Source organism: Priapulus caudatus, unplaced genomic scaffold, assembly GCF_000485595.1.
Source record: "Priapulus caudatus unplaced genomic scaffold, Priapulus_caudatus-5.0.1 Scaffold1654, whole genome shotgun sequence".
NCBI classification, from domain to species: Eukaryota; Metazoa; Priapulida; class Priapulimorpha; order Priapulimorphida; family Priapulidae; genus Priapulus; species Priapulus caudatus.
This window is the reverse complement of record NW_014578715.1, coordinates 7,785-14,948: the sequence shown is the minus strand read 5'-3', so window position 1 is coordinate 14,948 and position 7,164 is coordinate 7,785. Positions and strand designations below refer to the sequence as shown.

Below are 7,164 nucleotides of genomic sequence, written 5' to 3'. Positions count from 1 at the left end.
ATGGCGACTGATGTAATCTGCCGGATTCTGCTCATCTTTCCCTGGTCTGTACACGAGGGTGTAGTTGTACGGCATTAATCGAAGTCTCCACCGTTCGATTCTTGCTGATATTGGTCTCTGACTGTTGAAAATGCCAAGTAGTGGCTTGTGATCCGTAATGATCTTGAAGTTTGATCCATACAGGTACAAATGAAAATGTTCGACTCCCCAGACCACTGCCAGCATCTCTCGCTCAGTCTGTGAATATCTCTGTTCGGTGTCACTGAGCGCTCGACTTCCATACCTGATGACTTGACCTTCTTGACAAAGTATTCCGCCAAGACCTGCTGGACTGGCATCCACTAGCAGCTCGGTCTTCTTGTGTGGATCAAAATAACTCATGACTTCGGAACTCGTCAGTGCTTTGTTTAACTTCTCTAGGGCATCCTGTTCTCTGCTACCCCAATTCCATGGTGTATCTTGACGAGTTAGTTGACGTAAAGGCTCTGTCAACGTTGCATAGTTGGGAATGAATCTGGATACGTACTGTGTCATTCCGAGCAGTGATTTCATTTCACTAATGTTCTGTGGTGGGTCCATGTTCGTGATGGTACGAATTTTATGTGGGTCAGGAGAAATTCATTTCTCTCCAAACACATGTCCATAGAATGATATAGAGTGTGTTGAAAAATACGCAATTGTCTTGCTGAAGTGTTACTCCGCTGTCTTGTAGCTTCTGTAGAACACCTCTGAGGTTCGCCTCGTGTTTCCGTTGGTTTCGGCCATGAATAATGATATCATCGGAGATATTCAGACAGCCTGGTATGTTCTGTAGTAATTAAGCAACAGCATTCTGGAATATCTCTGATGCTGCATTCACTCCAAACAAAAGACGCTTGTATCTTCGCAATCCTACGTGTGTGCTGAACGTTGTGATATTTCTGCTTTCAGCATCTAGCTCTAGCTGATGGTAACCTGAAGTCAAATCAAGTTTGCTGAAGACTGTTGAAGCATTCAGATCTGCAATCATGTCATCCACCGTTGGCATGGGGTGTTTCTAAAGCTGTATAGCTTCGTTGGCTAATCGCATGTCAACACAGATGCGAACATTCCCTGACTTTTTGGGTACCACAACGATGGGACTGACCCAGGGTGTAGGACCATCAACTTTCTCCATAATGTCTAATGACTCCAGTCTTTCAAGTTCTGCTTCTACACTTTTCCGAATGTGGAAGGGTATGCGTCTGTGTGGCTGTTTTCTTGGTGCGACCGCCTCATTCACATGCAAGTGTACTTGTTTCCCTTCTATTTTCCCAATGCCTTTAAAAAGGTCTGGAAATTCCTTCAGGACTTGCTGTTTGACTTTCACACTCAAACTTGTCGCATCCGACTGAACAGAATTGACATTCGTCATATTGGTCGACTTAATGTTCATGATCAGCAGTTTCAAGTCACTTGCTGTTGCATAGCTCAAAATGTTGCCCGTATCACCCTTGACAACAACAAATGTTGTTGCTCGCTGTACACCATTTCTTTCGAGTTGTGCATCTACTGTTCCAAGTACTGGGAGTGGTTGATTCGAACCATATGGAAATAAACGAGTTCTGGTCTTGGACAACTCGAACTTACAGTTGTGTGTATTGGCGAGTCGATCGTATGTGCTACCATCTAAAATGTTTATGCTCGAACCAGAATCGATCATGACTGTCACTGGTGTTCCTTCAATCTTGAGTTCACACGTTGGGTGTTTCATTGTTGACTGGGCATGCGCATGTGTCACGATATAGACATATTCATCATCATCACCAGTGTAAGTATTAAGACTCTGTGTTGTGTACGTCACTTCTAACTTGTCTGACATGTTTCTTTTCTTCCTATTTCCTGCGACGGGCCAGACAAACACATGAGAAATGATTGAGTATTCCACAGTACCTGCACACTTTGCCCTTGGCAGGACAGTTCACATTGTGAGGATAGGTTTTCCCACAATAACGGCAGGTTTTAGGTGCCTGTGACTGTTTTGGTGAATATGTCCAGGATTTCCCTTGTGAACCCACCATACATGGGCCTGGGTCCACCGTGTGACTGTGACCTTGCACGACTGCCATGCCTGATCACGCCTCTGCCTCGTGACTGTCGTGTGTCACCGTCATGTGATGTATGTTTCAATGCATTCACTGTCTCATTACTCGCGTGTCCACTTTCCACATGTCTCGCCTGACTTTCACTCAATTATAATGCTCGAGCAGCATCCAGCAAACGTTGCAAGTCTAATTCTTCACGCAAAGCACGACGTCGCAACTTGCTGTTGGTACGATGATGTGAGATGCTATTTCTTTATCCTTGTCCGCAAATTCACATGTTTTCGCGAGCTGACGTAATCGTATTGCATACGCGTCAATCGTTTCTGTGTTTTCTTGTTTCGCCTGCCGAAAATTATACAGTTCGTACGTAGTGTTTACTTTGGGCTTGAAATAGTCCGTCAGCGCTTTCACTGCCTTCGCATAGTCATCTTCCTCGCCTCTGTCATCCAAAGTTTCAAAGATATCGTCAACATCGGGACCAGCATAATGTAATAGCAATGCTCGCTTCCGTGTGGGGTCTTTAATGTCCAACGCGACCACCAGTCTCTCGAAACGTGTGAGCCATTTCTCCCAACGTGGACCTGCGTTCCCGTCCGAATGCACATATCAAATGTCGGAAATTGTGGTAAGCTTGACGCCATTTCTATGTCTCCGCGCAGCTTGCTTTACCTCGTCGCCAGATATAATGTTTCTCGTCTTGCTTATCAGACACAAAGGTTTGATCTTTGATAAATAAAGTCGTAAAGTTTTATTCTGAACAACCGTCACTATAGTCACTCCATTCTCCCTAGCTCGGATCCTCTCTCTCATACCACGTGACTCCTAGCGTCATAAACATAATATAAGGACACTACAGGAGGGAGCGCGGGAGCGTGGAAGGGAGGAAGGGAGAGAGCCAGAGGGAGAAGGAGAGATAGAGGAGAGGGAGAGGAGGGGAAAAACTGTACGTGGGGCCGACGTTGAATGTCATCCACCACTTCTCACTGGTAAGCAGGAGTAGAAAGAGGGGGAGGGGGAGAAAGAGAAAGGGGAAGGGAGAGGGGAAGAACTGTTTGAGGGGCTTCAGGATTTTCTTTCTTGTATGAGCGTGAACGTGTCTCTAGGGCTAACGCTCCATTAGGAGTGTTCCTAACTTTGATATCATTAATGATTAATGATTAATGATTGATAATCCTAACCCTAACCCTAACCTAAATGACATTAAACCACAAAAGTAATATATGACCATGACCATATATATATATATATATATATATATGTTATACGTTAAACGTGTGGATACGGATGCACTCTCTCCATGCAGTAGGCCCGAGAGGATAGACTCCTGACGTTATTATGACCATTAATGACATTAAAGTTGGTAACACTTCTAATATTACCCGTCTCGGGCCTACTGGAGAGTGCATCCGTATCCACACGTTTAACGTCTGACGAATAAGCCAGAGGCGTGTTCAGGAGAGCGAACGCTCGAATCGAACGCTCGCTGCACGAACGCAGCGTCTCCTGAACGACACACGAGCGCTCGCTGTGCGCTCGCTTGATCAAAGATGGCGGCCCCCATGGAAGGTTACTCAGCTGATTTTAATGGCGAGATTTTAATGTCTTCGAACAAGTACTGTTAAACGAATTAGCAGACGAAATTGGTACGAATTGAATTTAGAAGTAAATGAATGAATGAAAAATGAAATAAAGTTGAAATAAATTGCAAATTGACGTCAGAAATGTTAGATTCACATTCGCCAGATTTTCCGTCGCCATCTTGTAAACAACCCGCGCGCTGAGCGAACAGCGTTTTGAATTTGCAAGCAAGCGCTCGCGAGCGTTCGGTCTCCTGAACACGCCTCAGGTCGTAGTTACGCATTGAGCATGCGCGAGATTCTGGAGTGAACTTTGTCCAAAGGTCAATTGTACATAAACCGTTCGCTGTCTCCGTTCCATATATGTGACAGCAAGTGGAACCGTAGGTACTGTATTTGTCCAAGTTTAAAATAAAATCACATTCAACCAAGATTTGCCCAATATAGAATGTGTGTAAACTTCAATATATATTTATACATGTAGAACAAATACATGGTATTTGTTCAATTAGGTTGCCTAGCTGTTACTAAGTTGATAAATGGAAAAATGCTTGGTTATAATTGATATCCTGCCTTTTAGGTATAGGGACACATGTTTATAACGGACCCATGGAATGATTTCAGTACTAATTTGTTCGATCACTTTATTAGAGAGAATCAGCATGAAATGACAATAACTAAGCAAGTATTGCACAGATTGAAACACGGGCGTGCTTACAATCCTCTCTGGTTCCGGTTCCGGTTCCGATCGCGCATGCGTGCTGGTACAAGGGACCATCGATTATTATGCAGGAGCGCCGTATAGTACGATGTTCTCTAGATTTCAGTACTAATTATGCCAATAACGTAAAGATGCATNAAGAGGGATAGATGTTTACATTACTCAACCTTTTATTTGCTCTTGCCATGAAAACACACCGGTACCATATGAAGAGCATTGTTTTCTCTGCCTATTAATGTCCCAACATTAGCTTTATCATTCAGACAGTATGATCCACAACAGTAAATGGCCATGTGGATGTGTGTGAACGCGTGCGCGTGTATGATAAGATGGAGACGTACTTAAATGCCTGCTTGTGCGTAGGAACGTAGGTACGTCACAATATTGTAATACGAAATGTCTGAATCGCCCCAGTGACATCTTCCTTAGCTACTTAGAATAGAGGTAAACACGGGAGTTTGTGTACAAGTCTCTATTAATAAATAAGTGCAGGCCAGCCAACTCTTTAACAAACTTCGGAGAGTGAGGACACCAGGGAGAACCGTGAGGAAGTCTGATAGCTTCATTAAGTACCTGTAGTCATTGAATATGTTCGTTTGTATCTACTTATAAAATGGCCTGGATTTCTGTTGCTGTGTGGGGGTGTGTTGTGTGTGGTGTGTGTGCGTGTGTGGTGTGTGTGTGTGCTGTGTGCCGGCTATATCGTTTTACAGGCACCGCTCAACAACGATCCTCTCCAAAACTTGGTCGAAACATTCACAGATCATTGACAGCGTTGCATGGCGGCTATTTTATTCAACAGATTTAACCTGTTTTCTCACATCCAGCGTTCAAAACATAAAATAGTGTGAAATTTTCTGCACCAAGCGCGGTGCAACGTCACCATACGAAAAGCACAAATGGCAATAAAAAACAATGCCTAATAACAAAGCCGCCGGTAGATTTTCGTGTAGATTTTCATAGAAGTCGCCTCCATTCCTTAACGCCCATCATTAATCTAACCCACGAGAAATGTTATACATTGCTTTCTTAATGGAGCGCATTTCGTTATAACAAAATTTTAAGTCAAGGTTTCCACACGGCAAAAAATTGTTTATAACAAGTGCCCAGCTAATATACGTGCCACCAAAAAGAAAGCAATCCACTGGGCCACGTCGAGCAAATATAGCATCGACAAGATACCGCCCCGAAGTCCCTGTCAGAAACTCTGCATGTCGCAGGTAAATTTGTAGTAAGCGTAAACGTAAAACGTACAACGTTCAGACTGACCTTAATAATTCTACTCCTTAACAAAGCTACTTATTTTTTAGTTAGTGTGTGTATGCGCACCGCGCGCGCGCGTGTGTGTTATGTCGTGTAGTCATAATGTATGTGTGTGTGTGTATATGTGTGTGTGTATGTGTGTGTGTATATGTGTGTGTTTGTGTGTGTGTGTGTGTGTGTGCGTGTCTGTGTACATGTGTTTCACCATGATACGCCGCCAGTTCCCAATCTGCCCTTCCTTTGCGATGACAGTCAACAAGTCACAAAGACAGTCCCTTCACCGTGTCGGCGTCTACACGGTCAAAGACTTCTTCAGTCACGGCCAGTTCTACGTCACTACTAGCCGCGTGGGAAGTGCCCTGCAGCTAAAGATTTTAGCTGTAGATGTCAAGGACACAACTAAACGTTCCATCATGAACAATGTGGTCTACACAGAAGTTCTGACCACCTAACGGGCATGGACTAGTTACTGTAAATAAACCATTGTAAAAATTTCAAATTTCAGTCTTTTAATTGAAAAAAAATGTTGCGGTATCCGGGGAATGATGCGAGCCTGGAATTTTTCTTGGCGGGCCTGTAAAATCCCTCACCTACAGGCCTGTAAATTTATGTGTGGTTACCAGGGATAGAAATTAATTTGAAATATTTTGTTTTGGACTTATGAGCATATTTATATACGAGTATGCATAATACTAACAGTAACAGTAATAATACTGTCATAATAATGATGCTATGTCTATATAATGTAATAGTAATAATGTCTGTAACAATAATACTGTCAGTATAACAGTAACTTAAGTAGGACTACAGTAAACACACCAACAGTTAACTGCAGCGTACTGACCTGACACGGTGAGGGACGGTGGCAACAGTGTGCGTCAGTAGGCCTAATTGTAAAATCAGTGAATATCAGATACAGAGAGCAAATTAAATTTTTGATGTCGTTGTTGACGATATGACCGCAGTGCAGAGCTATCAATTGCATTAACTTTGACTTCGTGTTCGGCACAGTTCCTTAGAAATTGTGAAACTACATTTTACACAACGGGTGAGGCCATTTGCATTGTCGTGCGCGCCATCTAACGAGCGCTATAATAAACAATTCGAACGGCGCATTAGCGGGGACGTCATAGATATAAGATATAACAAGATATAACAGTTTTATTTATCGCTTTCAATATTCATAGATATATAACCCATATGATATTATATTTCATATCCCATTGCAGTTATCCAAACTCTGATAAGAGGTATCCTATTTTGATGACTGCATTGCCAACAAGTGTGCTTATCATACTTCTATCCACAGGCACTTGAGGCGCGTCTCAAAAAAAGAAGCTAAATAAACACGAAATGTATTTACTACCAAAGTCTTAATGTTTCTCTACTCTCTTTCGCCTATTATTGCCAATAATTTTTTGTAAATGCCGTTAAAATGCTCCTCTGCAACACACAAGTACACCGCATTCACGCCGCTGTGCACAAACAACAAGAAAAAATAGAACTGACTTATTGACTTATTGAGAAAATTTATAAAAAT

The 7,164-nt window shown here is 42.7% G+C and overlaps 1 protein-coding gene and 1 long non-coding RNA gene across 3 annotated transcripts in view; one reads left to right on the top strand and one right to left on the bottom strand.

Moving 5' to 3' along the window:
* The window catches only part of LOC106817266, a 24,579-nt gene extending 22,612 nt beyond the window's left edge, over window positions 1-1,967 (top strand). Inside the window, exon 3 of the long non-coding RNA XR_001395024.1 lies at window positions 1,957-1,967. This is a non-coding gene — a long non-coding RNA (uncharacterized LOC106817266). The remainder of the gene's footprint in view (window positions 1-1,956) is intronic.
* The window catches only part of LOC106817262 (zinc finger protein 239-like), a 28,007-nt gene extending 21,381 nt beyond the window's left edge, over window positions 1-6,626 (bottom strand). The window contains exon 1 of one of the 2 annotated variants that reach the window (XM_014821922.1): window positions 6,444-6,626. The gene's annotated coding sequence lies outside the window, so the exon portion shown is untranslated. The remainder of the gene's footprint in view (window positions 1-6,443) is intronic. The other variant, XM_014821920.1, reaches the window with a different exon arrangement.
* Between the last annotated feature and the right edge of the window lie 538 nt (window positions 6,627-7,164).